The 14,305-nt window shown below is 34.1% G+C and overlaps 1 protein-coding gene across 1 annotated transcript in view; it reads left to right on the forward strand.

The window, feature by feature from the left end:
• PEX26 (peroxisomal biogenesis factor 26) overlaps window positions 1–14,305 on the forward strand; it is a 39,497-nt gene that overhangs the window by 22,035 nt on the left and 3,157 nt on the right. The window lies entirely within an intron of this gene.

The following is a 14,305-nucleotide window of genomic DNA, read 5'->3' on the forward strand; positions in this document are numbered from 1 at the left end:
CCCCATCATTTCTTTGCCCCCTAGCTTCATTATTTCTTTCCCACCAATTCCAACTGTCAAGAAGTGAGAGGAATGAGTGGGGGAGGACGGGATTGATGTCTGGAAAATCAGAAGCACAGTAGAAAGGGGAATAAGGTTTGTTGGTCCTGGACTCCTCTCTAAAATTGTGGCCCTGGAAGGAACTCACCCTTAAGAAAATAGGATGGCCAAGGTAGATAGACCGTTCCATATAGGGATACTGAAATGGGCCCAATTGCATCTGCTTGTGATGCATAATTTTTTGAAGGAAGAGCTCCCTAAAGTCAGGTTGATCAGTCCAAATTTTATTAGGGGATTTAATTCTAGGTGTCTCTGCAATATCACCTTGCAACCAGACAGCAAGTGGCAGATTTGTCTGTACATTTACTTGGTCTTTAAGCTATTTGTATAGCTTTTGTTGGATTATTTTTTGTTTTGAGTAGGCTTGAGAAGAGGAGTAGGCTGAAATGTTCAAGAAGTGGTCAAATAGCAGGATGGGTGGATGTTCAACCAAGATAAAATTGACAGGGGAAATCATCAGACTAATGTATTTATATATTTCCTATATTCTAAGCACAGTGCCTTGCATATGATAGTCAATCATTAGATAACTAGTAAATCAAACTAAATTTCATATATCAAAAAGGAAAGGAATACAGAAAGTAGGAAAGTGTGAATAACAGGAATGGAGCAGGAGATTTACACTGAATTTTGAAAGCAGTATCATTGCTTAAATTAGTCTTGAAGGAGCCTAGGAGAAAATAGTTTATGTTTATGTAATGTTTTATGCTTACAAAGTGTTTTATAAATGTTAGCTTATTAATAAGATATCTTATCAAAGAGATAATAACTCTGAGGGAAATTTTACAAATGAGAAAATTGGGAAGAAGAAATTTTTTTCAATTAATAAACATTTGCTTTCTCTCTTTCCCATTTCCTCCTATTGAAAAAAAAATAAACATAAAGCTCTTATAAAAATATGCAGAGCCACTCAAAAAATTTTTTTTACATTATTTGTGTCCAAAAATCTTATTTTCATTTTGTATCTTGAGTCTATCATTTCTCTATCAGGAGGTGGGTATTCTGATTCATCATTGGTCCTCTGGAATTATGGTTAGTCATTGTAATCATCTGACTAAATAAATTGTTGGGTTGTTTTTTTATGAAAATTTTTAAAAATTTAATTCTATTTATTTATTTTTGTTACATTTTGAATACTAAACTATCTTCCTTTCTCCTTCCCTCTGTACTAGAGAAGGCCACCATTTGAGACAATTATACATTTATAAATACACACATATACATATATGTATTTGTGTAAGACCTTACTATGCATACTTCTGCTTATCAATTTTTTCCTCTGCAGGTGGATAGAATCTTCCTTCATGGGTCTTTGTAGTTGATTTGAGTGTTTATAATACTAAGCATAACTTAGTGTTTACAGCTATTCTTTAAACAATATTGCTATTACTGTATAGAATATTCTTTTGGTTCTGCTCATTTTAATCTTCATTATTTCATGCAAATCTTTCCATATTTTTCTAAAATCAACTTGTTCATCATTTTCATAACCATAGTATGTCATCACAAAGTTATACCACAACTTGTTAGCCATTCCCCAACAAGTAGGCATTCCCTCAATTTCCAGTTTTTTGCCACTGCAAATAGATTCTTTTCCTTTTTTTCTGATCACCCTTAGGAAACAGACCTAATAGTGGTATTTATGGTTCAAAGGATACACACACAGTTTTATAATTCCTTGGGCATAATTCCAGATTTTTCTTTGAAATGGTTAGATCAGTTCACATTTCTACAAACAATTTGAGTCCTAATTTCTCTATATTCCCTCCAACATCTGTCATTTCTTCCTTCTATCATTTTAACCAATATGATATATGTGGTTTGATGGTGACTCAAAATTGTTTTAATATGCATTTCTCTAATCAGAAATGATTTAGAACATTTTTAAATATGATTATATATAACTTTGATTCTTCTCTCCAAAACTGCCTGTTCATATCCTTTGACCAATTGGGACCCAATTTGACCAATCTGACCCAATTGATCAATTGGGAAATGATTTATTTTGTTAAAAGTTTGACAAAGTTCTCTTTATATTTATGATATAAGACCTTTGAGTAAAAACTATCTATAAAAATTCCCTCCCCCTACCCCCAGCAATTTTCTGCTTTCCTTCTAATCGTAGCTAGAAACCGCAGAGCAGAGAGTATTTTCTGATTGTTTAGGTCTGACTTTATTTGTATGAAAAGTGTTCTGTAATTGTATTCATCCAGTCCCTGAATTTGTCTTGTCAGACTCCCAACTATTTTATAGAGTTTACAGTTATCCTAAATGGAATTTCTCTTTCTATCTCTCGGTAGGTGGACTTTGTTGGTAAAACATAGAAATGCCAGTAATTTATGTGGGTTTATTTTATATCCTGCAGCTTTGCTAAATTTACTATTTTCATTAATTTTCTAGAATTCTCAACTTAAATCATATGATCTGCAGAGAGTGATAGTTTTGTTTCCTCATTTATTGCTAGTATTTCTAATATAATATTGAATATTATTGGTAATAATTGTTTCACTCCCGATCTTATTGGGAAGGCTGCTACCTTATGTCCACTCCATATAATGCTTACTAATGATTTTAGGTAGATGCTGCTTATCATTTTAAGGAAAAATTCATTTACACCTGTTTTCAAGTGTTTTAGTAGGAATGAGTGTTGCATTTTGTCAAAAGCTTTTCTGCATCTATTGATATAATCTTTTGATTTTTGTCACTTTTGTAATTAATATAATCAGTTATGTCAATATTCCTGGTGTAAGTTCCATTTGGTTTCAGTGTATTATATTTGTGATATATTGTTGTAGTCTCTTATCTAGTATTTTATTTAGAACTTTTATATCAATATACATTAGTGAAATATAATTTTTCTGTTTTTGCTCTTTCTGGTTTAGGTATGAGTATCATATTTGTTTCATAAAAGGAGTTTGGTAGCTTTCCTTTGCCTATTATTCCAGATAATTTATTTAATATTGGAATGAGTTGATCTTTAAATGTTTGATAGAAAATTATTTGTAAATCAATCTGGTCCCGTTGCTTTTTTTTTTCCTTAGGAAACTCATTTATGGCCTGTTCAATTTGTTTTTCTAAAATGGGCTTATTTAGATATTTTATTTCTTTTGAGCAGTTTATATTTTTATCAATATTCTTCCATTTCACTTAAATTGTTAAATCTATTGGCATATAACTGGGCAAAATAATTTCTAACAATTGCTTTATTTACATCTTCCTTAATGGTATATTTACCTTTTTCATTTTTGCTCCTAGTAATTTGATTTTTTTTTCCTCCTTTTAAAAAATATATTAAGCAATGTATTTTATTGGTTTTTCAGAAACTAACTCCTAGTTTTATTATTTAATAAATGGCTTTCTTACAATCCATTTTGTTAATCTCCCCTTTGATTTTTTGGAATTTCAATTTGATAGTTAATTGAGGATTTTTAATTTGTTTTTTTTTCACCTAATTTTTTGAATTGCATACCCAATTCATTGATCTGTTCTTTCTTTATGTTTTTGATGAAAACATTTAGAGATATAAATTTCCCCCTGATTATTGCTTTTGCTGCATCCCACAAGCTTTGGTATGTTGTTGCATCATTATAATTTTCTTATATAAAATTATTTATTGTTTCTATGATTTGTTCTTTAACCCACTTATTCTTTAAGATTAGGTTATTTAATTTCTAACTAAATCTTAATTTGTATTTACAAGGTCCTTTATCAAATGTAATTTTCATTACATTTTGATCTGAAAAGGATGCAATCAATATTTTTGCTTTTCTGCATTTAAATTAAAAATTGTTTATGCCCTAAAATGTGGTTAATTTTTGTAAAGTGCCAGATATCATTGAGAAAAGGTTTATTCCTTTTTATTCCCATTCAGTTCTCTCCAGATCTATCTAGCTTATCCAAGATTCTCTTAATCTCCTTGATCTGCCTAATTTAGTTTTTAGTTAAACTTATCTAATTTTAAGAGGAAAAGGTTGAAGTCTACCATTATTATAAATATGCTACCAATTTCCACCCATAATTCATTTACCTCTTCTTTTAAAAATTTGGATGCTATAACATTTAGCAGAAATGTTTAATGTTGCTTTTGCTTCATTATTCATGGTAGCTTTTTAACATATTGTAATTCTTCTGTTTATTTCTTTTAATTAAATTTATTTTAGATTTTATCTTTGTATGAGATAATGATTGTCAACCCTTTTTTTAATATCAGCTGAAGCATAATAAATTTTACTCTAGCCCTTTACTTTTATTCTACATGCGTCTCTCATTTTAAAAAATTAAAAAAAAAATTAACATTGTTGGGTTCTGGTTTTTGATTCATCCTGCTATCCTTTTCCATTTTATGGATGAATTCATACAATTTAAATTCAAAGTTATAATTCTAGTTGCATATTTCCCTTCATTCTATTTTCTCTCACTGTTTATCCTTCTCTCTATTTATCCTTCTATCTATTCTGTCTATTTTCTGTTTGTCCTATTCCTCCTTAGAAATCTAATTTACTTCTGACCATTGCCTCCATAATTTGTTTTCTAATTCTAATTTTAAGGACTTCTAAGAGCCTTTTCTTTATTCTATCTCCTTGCTCACACTACACTGTGTGTATACTATATTACTTTTATATCATACTAGATGTATATATTATTTCCTCTTTAACCCAGTTCCAATGAAAATAAGGTTCCTATGGAATCTGCCTCCTCTTTCCCTCATTCTCATTATAGTAACATTTCTTCCATTCATGCCTCTTTTATATGAGATAATTTGTTTCATTTTACCTTTCCCTAAATAATTTTTTTTAGGATCATCCCATTATAATCAAGTCAACACCACGTCTTCTAGCCATATGTACTCTTTCAAACTACTCTCATAATTATAACTTTCTTAAAAGTTACAAAATATTTTCTCATGTAAGAAGTAAATCATTCACTTATTAAATCCCTTTTAACTAGTCTATCATGTTTACTTTCTTAATCATGTTTGATTCTTAAAAGTCAAATTTTCTGTTCAGTTCTGATCTTTCCTTCAAGAGTGCAAGTCCTTTAACTCATTAAATATCTATTTCTCTCCTTGCAGTATTACACCCAGCTTTGCTTTACTTCAGCTTTGCTATAAGGTTATTCTTAGTTGCAAATCTAACTCCTTTGCTCTTTGGAATATCACATTCCATGCCCTTTGCTCTTTTAATGTAGAAGCTGCTAAATCTTGTGATATCCTGACTGCAACTCCAAAATTTTAAATTGTTTCTTTCTAGTTTCTTGTAATATTTTCTTCTTGACATGGGAACGTTGAAACTTAGCTATAATGTTCTTATTCTTTAATTTGTCTATTTCAGAAGGTGATTAATGAATTTCCTTTTCAATTTCTATTTTACCTGCTAGTTTTTTTTTATTAGTTTTTATTTTCAAAACATATGCATGGACAATTTTTCAACATTCACCCTTCCAAAACCTTGTGTTCCAATTTCCCTCCTCTCCCTGCCCCCCAGATGGCAAGTAATCCAATATATGTTAAACATCTTTAACATGTAAAAATATATGTTAAAACCAATATATGCATATATATTTATAGTTGTCTTGATGAACGAGAAAAATCAAATAAAAAATAAGAAAATAAAATGCAAGCAAACAACAATAAAAGAAGTAAAAATGCTATGTTGTGATCCACACTCAATTCTCACAGTTCTCTCTTTGGATGCAGATGGCTCTCTTCATCATAAGATAATTAATTGGAACTGGCCTGAATCATCTCATTGTTGAAAAGAGTCATGTCTATCAGAGTTGATCATTGTATAATCTTCTTGTTGCCGTGTACAATGATCTCCTGGTTCTACTCACTTCACTTGGCATCAGTTCATGTAAGTCTCTCCAGGCCTCTCTGAAATCATCCTGCTGGTTTTTTCTTATAGAACAATAATATTCCATAACATTCATATACCATAACTTATTCAGTTATTCTCCAGTTTCTTGCCACTACAAAAAAGGATGCCACAAACATTTTTGCACATGTGAGTCTCTCCTTCTTTTAAGATCTCTTTGGGATATAATCCCAGTAGAAATACTGTTGGATCAATACCTTCTAGTTCTAAAACTTCAGGGAAATCTTAATAATTTCTAGACTCTTTTTTAAAATTATGACTTTCATATAGTTCAATAATTCTTGAATTATCTCTCCTTAATCTGTTTTTCTAATGAGACATTTTATATTCTCTTCTATTTTTTCATTCTTTTGATTTTGTTATAGTATTTCTTGATATCTTGTGAAGTCATTACCTTCCCTTTGCCCAATTCTAATTTTAAAGGAGCTATTTTATTCCATAGAATTTTGGATCTCTTTTTCCAAAATTGGTTTATTTTCTTTTCATAATTTTTCTTGCATTTCCTGCATTTTCTCCCCTAATTTTCCTTCCATCTCTTGTCTTTTAAAGTTCTCTTAAAAGTCTTCCAAGAACTTTTTTTTTGGGTTTGTGACCATTTTACATTTTTATTTAAAGCTTTAAGAATAACTGTTTTTATTTCATTGTCTCTTTCTAGAGTTTGAACTCTGATCTTCTTTATAACCATAGTAAGTTGTTTACTCTTTTTTTTTTTTTAAATGACCTATTTCTTGGCTGTTTATATAAGGGTTGGACTCTGCTTTTGAAGTGTGGGGGATAATGTCTCAATCTTTAGTTGTTGAGGTGTGTGTGTATGCCTGCTACTGTTTTCTTAGCTCAGTTTGGGGGTTTTGGCTTTTTGCTTCTTCTAGTGTTCTATAATCCAAAGCCCAACGGGTTTAGCCAGAGTTGGACCATGAGTGATCTTAAGTACTCTTCTTGAGCCCTGTGGCCCAATAATTGCTTCCACCATAAATGTTCCCGGTGGTCCTTCTGGGGGCCCTAAGCATTTGTTCTCTCCTCTGCCCTGGTACTGAAACCAGGGACTCTGATTTCCTATGAGTGACCTTGACCATCAGGGGCTGCTCCTTTGCAGACTCACTCCTCACTCTACAGCCTGGGACCTTGTCTGGTTAGTGGGCCTGGGTCCTTCTATCTTCCTCCATCAGCCACCAAACGAAAGTTCCCAACGTAAAGGCTGCTGCTACTCCAGCTGCTACAAGGCTTGTTATTTGTTGGCTTGGAGGTATGTGCCCAGAGGTATCTCTGATTCAGCCAGACTACCACCCTGAGAGGTCAGATCTTTCCCAATTTCCTCCTAGTCTGTCTTAGGTTGGACAACTACTTTACCCCAACTTTTAATAATTTATGCTGCTCTAAAACTCACTTTGAGGCATCATTTGAAATTATTTGGTGATGATGGAAGTGAGGAATTGGGGAGATTCAGGTAATTTCCTGCCTTATCTCACTATCTAGTGAGATCACTGGCTATACTGATTTCTAGGCATTTCACAGTGCAGTAGATTGGGTGCTATGTCTGGAGTCAAAAAGACCTAAAGGAAAATCCAGCTTCAGATACTATCTGTGTAGTCACAGGTGGTCAAGTCACTTAAATACTTTTTGCCTCAGTTTCTTCAACTCTAAATGGTGATAATTAATAGCATCCATCTCACAGGGATATTGTGAGATCAAATGAGATGATATCTATAAAGTGCACAGTACCTGACACATATTAAGTGCCTTAAAAATCTGCTTTCCTCCTTCCTTTCTCCCTCCCTCCCTCCCTCCCTTCCTTCTTTCCTTCCTTCCTTCCTTGCTTCCTGGCAGTTGGGTTAAGTGACTTGCCCAGGGTCACATGGCTAGTAAGTATTAAGGCCCAACTAAAATCCCACCTCCTACAAAAAAGGTTTTTCTCTATCCCCTTAATGCTAGTGCCTTTCCTCTAAGGTTAGCTTCAACTTATCCAATATATATCTTTGTTTGGGACAAAAAGACCCACCCAATTTGACTACTACAGAGATCACTCATAGAAAGCAGAATTATTTATTAGAATCTCGAGAAGCAGACACCATCCTGGTCTGTGAGCCACATTTCACAACAAGATAGGGCCAGAGCCTTGAAAATACATATAGCTTTTATACATTTCAGACAAAGAACCTCCAAAATCCCACCCTCTATATGTTGTGATTGATTACATAAGTCTACTGTTCCCCTAGTTGGTCAGTGGAATGTAGTAGACAAGGTGATATACAGTTTCTTCAGCCATGTAATCCCTTCTTTGGACAATGGAATATAATCCAGGCCTTATCTAAAAATCATGTGATTCCGGAGAAGCCGAAATTGAGGCCTATAGGCTTGATCTACTTTAGCTAACAGTCTCTGATCAATCTGTGCTTAATCTGTAAGTTCTTCACCTTTTCCCACACATCTTCAATTTATGTCAACAAGTTAACACCTGCTATGTTTTAAGTATTGCACTTAGCACTGGGATACAAACAAAAGACAGTCTCTATGCTGAAGAAAATCACAATTTAATGGGAGAGATAACATGTAAACTACAATGTCCAAACAAGATCTATACAGGACAAATTGTAGATAATCTCAGAGGAAAGGCCCCAACATTAAAAATGACTGGGAAAATTTCTTACAGAAGATATTGCATTATTTGAGATATGATGGAATCCAGGGAAGCTAGAAAGAAAAGACAACAAGGGAGAGAGTTCTGGGAATGGGGGACAGCCTATAAAAATGCTTGGAATCAGAAGATGGAGTGTCCTGTGTAAGAAACATCAAGGAAGCTATTGTCACTGATCCCAGAGCAGAATACATACAAGGGAGTGAGGGGGAGAAAGTTTAGAAAAGCAGGAAAGGGCCAGGTTATAAAGGGATCTAAAAGGCAAACAGAGAATTTTATGTTTGAGCCTGGAAATAATAAGGGAGCCACTGAAGTTTATTGAAGGGAGTAAGGGACGAATGACATGATCAGAGCTGTGATTTAGAAAGAACACTTTGACAAAGGAATGGAGGATGGACTGGAGTGGATCTAGACTTGTGTGTCAGGCAAACCAAACAACAGCCCATTGAAGTAGTCCAGGTGTAAAGTAGTGAGGGTTTTGACCAGTCTGATGGCAGTGCCAGGACTGAGAAGGGAGCAAATTCAAGAAATGTTTTGAAGGTAGAAGTGACAGGACTTGCCTACAGATTGGATATAGGGGGTAAGAGTGAGAAGCTGAGGATGACTCTTGAGGTGACTAGAGAGATACACTTGAGAAACAGAGAAGTTGGAGGGTTTGGATGGAGATGGAGTAATGAGTTTGGTTTTGGACATGTTGAATTTCAGATGGTCATTGGATAGTAAGGTGGCTCAGTGGATAGAATGCTAAGCCTGGTCAGGAAAGCATAATTTCAGATATTTACTGTCAGTGTGATCCTGGGCAGCTCATTTAACCCTGTTTGCCTCAGTTTCTTCATCTGTAAAATGACCTGGAGAAGGAAATGGCAAACCAGTCCAGTATCTTTGCCAAGGAAATCCATAAGGGGTCACAAAGAGTTGGACATGACTGAAATGGTTGCACAAAAACAATAGGATGTCCATATCAAGATATCCAATAGGCCAAGATAAGAACATGGAGTTCAGGAGATAGATTAGGGATGGAAATTGGATCTGAGAATCATCAGAATAGAGATAATAATTGAATCCAAGAGAGAGAATGAAATTGCCAAATAAATGTACAGAGAGTACCTTTTCTGAATGTACTTTATCCTTTTAGCTCTGATCCTGCGATTTTGGGAACATGAATTTGATCTAGTCTCTGAAGGCCCAAACACAATCTGATCCAAATCAGGTATACAGGAAGTGAATCAGAAGAGAGCAAAACTTAGAGGGAACTGTTTAATAAATTGATATGAACATTTGATTTTTGGAGCACATATTTTACAAGGTTCAAAGGATAAGAAATTGTGGGTTAAGATTCTGTAGGACAATCAATCCAAAAGGAATGGGAAACATTCAAAAATGAAATTCTGAAGACACAGGGAAAAAAAGTGGCTGAGGAGGAATAGGACAGTTGCTTCAAGAGACAAATTTGAATGCACAGTGAACTCACTGATCAAAAACTTAAGTTGATATACCCAAAGGCTACAAAGTTGTGTCACATCCTTTGATCCAGCAATGTTATGATTAGGCCTGTATCCCAAAGATCTCATAAAAGAAGGGGAAAGATCCACATGTGCAAAAATGTTTATGGCAGCCCTTTTTGTAATGGCCAGAAACTGGAAACTGAATGAATGCCCATTAATTGGAGAATGGCTGAATAAGTTATGGAATATGAATGTAATAGAATATTATTGTTCTGTAAGAAATGATGAGCAGGCCGATTTCAGAAAAGACTTACATGAACTGATGTTAAGTGAAATGAGCAGAACCAAGAGAACACTGTACACAGTAACAACAAGATTATATGATGATCTACTGTAACAGATGAGGTGATTCAAGGCAATCCCAATAGACTTGGGATAGAAAATACCAATCACATCTAGAGAGAGGACTATGGAGACCGAATGTGGACTGACGCACAGTATTTTCACTTGTTTTTCTCTTTCTCATGATTTTTTTTCTCTTTTGGTCTGATTTCTTGCACAATGTGATGAATATGGAAATATGTTTAAAAGAATTGCATGTATTTAATTTATATCAGATTGCTTACTGCTTTGGGGAGTGGTGAGGTAAAGGAAGGAGGGAGAAAAACTTGGAACATAAAGTCAAAAAAATGAATGTTGTAAACTTTATATGTATATGGGAAAATAAAATACTATTGAAAATGTTTTTTTTTTTTTTTTGTCTTAATTTGTCTTTTTTTTTTTTTTTTTTTTTTGTCTTAATCTTCTCTTAATCCCTTTCCTCATATATGGGGACACATATATACAGACACAAACACACAGAATTCCTTTGATCACTACTTTCTGGTCATAATCTCCTACTTTTCTCAGAAAGAGCAGATATCAGACTAGAATTGTATCAGCTCCTTTAACTATTATTAGACTAGATCCCATGCTTCCATCCAAGGCTTGACTTTTTTTCTTCACCAAAATAAATGTAACAAATAAAAAAGAAACCTATTTATCCAATTTTATAGCTAAATGGAAATTAGAGAAAGTAAACATAGGAAAATATATACCAGACAATAGAAAGTGAAAGAGGTCTCTCATTGGGATGGAGATAACTCTCCTCAACCAAGAGAATCTCAAATTTTACCCAAGAGAAAATTTCCCAAAGTCACTAATGGAGCAAATAGGGATTAGGCCCAATTTTCTAATATCTTCTCAGAGTCTTTCAGAATCTGAAGTGGATTTGGCTTCTTCCAGATTCTTTTTCTTAGCTGGAAGCCAGATGAAGTTTGATGAGTTCCCAAAAGGGACTAGAGAAGGGTCTAACTCTATTAACTTCCCCACGACTACACCCCATCTCTTACATAGGGCAGAACATTTCAATCTCCACCATTAAGGAGAGTGTACCATACCAATGGGCCTTGGGACAAGCCAATGGGATTTGCAACAGGGGTTACATACACTATTTTTCTTTTGCTTGTTGTCCACAAACACACTCTGGCTTCCCCTAACTTTAAATAAAATTTCAGTTGATCCTGCCATCCCAGTTATGTCTTACATGTCACCTTCCTTCTACTACCAAGCTCTAGGAAAGAGCTGTCTAAAATTAAATTCCAAAAAGATATAATATATTATAAAAATATAATATAATATTATATATATGTATATGAAATTTATTTATCAAGTATCTGTATGTGCAAAATACTTTATTGGTCCTCTGCGTAGAAAGGCTAAAATAAAACAGTTCCTCCCCTCAAGAAACTTACCTACTTGCTGCAGTTGCTCCTGTGAGAGCTTTTCAATAATCATTCTCCCTCATTTCCAAGCTCTTTCAACATATATTGTAAATATAAAATAAATATCAATAGGCAGAATTGAACAAAATTCACTTCCTCTTATTTTTTTCAGTCCTTTTCTATCTCACTTCTGATCCCTTTTCTTATACTGATGCTGCCAAAATTACCAATAATCACTTAACTGCTATATTCAGTAGTTTTTCTCACTTTTACTTCTTGACATTTTTGATTACCATACACTGGTAATCACTAGTGTATGGTAATACACTAAAAAGCACCATATTCTCTCTTCTCCTTTGACTTTTTGAGGTACTTTTTCTTTCCTTGGACCAAAATTTAATCCAAGGAGTCCTAATAAGGCTATAGGCCATGATTTTACCTAGACTTTTAGCAAGACATTTGATTATGAACAATCTGGAAAGATGTGGTCTAGAAAATTATATACTTAGATGGGTCTAGAATTGCTTGAATGGCCAGAGACAGAATAGTCATTAAAGGTTCAAACAAACTTGGTTTTTTTTTTTTTTTCAGTTGTATCAGTTTATTTAAATCTTTTCATATTTTCTGAGAGCATGATTGTCATTTTTAAAAAATTTAATAGCCTTTTATTTACAGGTTATATGCATGGGTAACTTTACAGCATTAACAATTGCCAAACCTCTTGTTCCAATTTTTCACCTCTTACTCCCCACCCCCTCCCCTAGATGGCAGGATGACCAGTAGATGTTAAATACATTAAAATATAAATTAGATACACAATAAGTATACATGACCAAAACGTTATTTTGCTGTATAAAAAGAATCAGACTCTGAAATATTGTACAATTAGCTTGTGAAGGAAATAAAAAATGCAGGTGGGCATAAATATAGGGATTGGGAGTTCAATGTAATGGTTTTTAGTCATCTCCCAGAGTTCTTTCTCTGGGCATAGCTGGTTCAGTTCATTACTGCTCCATTGGAAATGATTTGGTTGATCTCGTTGCTGAGGATGGCCAGGTCCATCAGAACTGGTCATCATATAGTATTGTTGTTGAAGTATATAATGATCTCCTGGTCCTGCTCATTTCACTCAGCATCAGTTCGTGTAAGTCTCTCCAGGCCTCTCTGAAATCATCCTGTTGGTCATTTCTTACAGAACAGTAATATTCCATAATATTCATATACCACAATTTATTCAGCCATTCTCCAACTGATGGACATCCATTCAGTTTCCAGTTTCTAGCCACTACAAAAAGGGCTGCCACAAACATTCGTGCACATACAGGTCCCTTTCCCTTCTTTATAATCTCTTTGGGATATAATCCCAGTAGTAACACTGCTGGATCAAAGGGTATGCACAGTTTGATAACTTTTTGAGCATAGTTCCAAACTACTCTCCAAAATGGTTGGATTCGTTCACAACTCTACCAACAATGCATCAATGTCCCAGTTTTCCCGCATCCCCTCCAACAATCATCATTATTTTTTCCTGTCATCTTAGCCAATCTGACAGGTGTGTAGTGGTATCTTAGAGTTGTCTTAATTTGCATTTCTCTGATTAATAATGACTTGGAGCATCTTTTCATATGACTAGAAATAGTTTCAATTTCTTCATCTGAGAATTGTCTGTTCATATCCTTTGACCATTTTTCAATTGGAGAATGGCTTGATTTTTTATAAATTAGAGTTAATTCTCTATATATTTTGGAAATGAGGCCTTTATCAGAACCTTTGACTGTAAAAATATTTTCCCAGTTTATTGCTTCCCTTCTAATCTTGTCTGCATTAGTTTTGTTTGTACAAAAACTTTTCAGTTTGGTATAATCGAAATTTTCTATTTTGTGATCAGTAATGATCTCTAGTTCTGCTTTGGTCATAAAGACCTTCCCCTTCCACAGGTCTGAGAGGTAAACTATCCTATGTTCCTCTAATTTATTAATAATTTCATTCTTTATGCCTAGGTCATGAACCCATTTTGACCTTATCTTGGTGTACGGTGTTAAGTGTGGATCAATGCCTAGTTTCTGCCATATTAGTTTCCAATTTTCCCAGCAATTTTTATCAAACAGTAAGTTCTTATCCCAAAAACTGGGGTCTTTGGGTTTGTCAAAGACTAGGTTGCTATATTTGTTGACTGTTTTATCCCTTGAACCTAACCTATTCCACTGATCAACTAATCTATTCCTTAGCCAATACCAAATGGTTTTGGTAACTGCTGCTCTATTCAAACCAACTTGTAAGGAAATCTCTGTTCTCTGAGATCTGTGATTGGCCCTGTTCTAGTGAACATTGTGATCAGTGGCATGAGGAAAAGCACAAGTAGAATGTTTAATAATTTTTTGGATGACACAAACTTAGGAATGATAGCAAATATAATACATCTACAATGTGGTGTGCTAAGCCCTGGGGATAAAAATACAATGAATGAGCCAATTCCTACTCTCAAGGAGTTTA

The sequence above is a fragment of the Sarcophilus harrisii genome, chromosome 5 (assembly GCF_902635505.1).
Source record: "Sarcophilus harrisii chromosome 5, mSarHar1.11, whole genome shotgun sequence".
Classification (NCBI taxonomy): domain Eukaryota; kingdom Metazoa; phylum Chordata; class Mammalia; order Dasyuromorphia; family Dasyuridae; genus Sarcophilus; species Sarcophilus harrisii.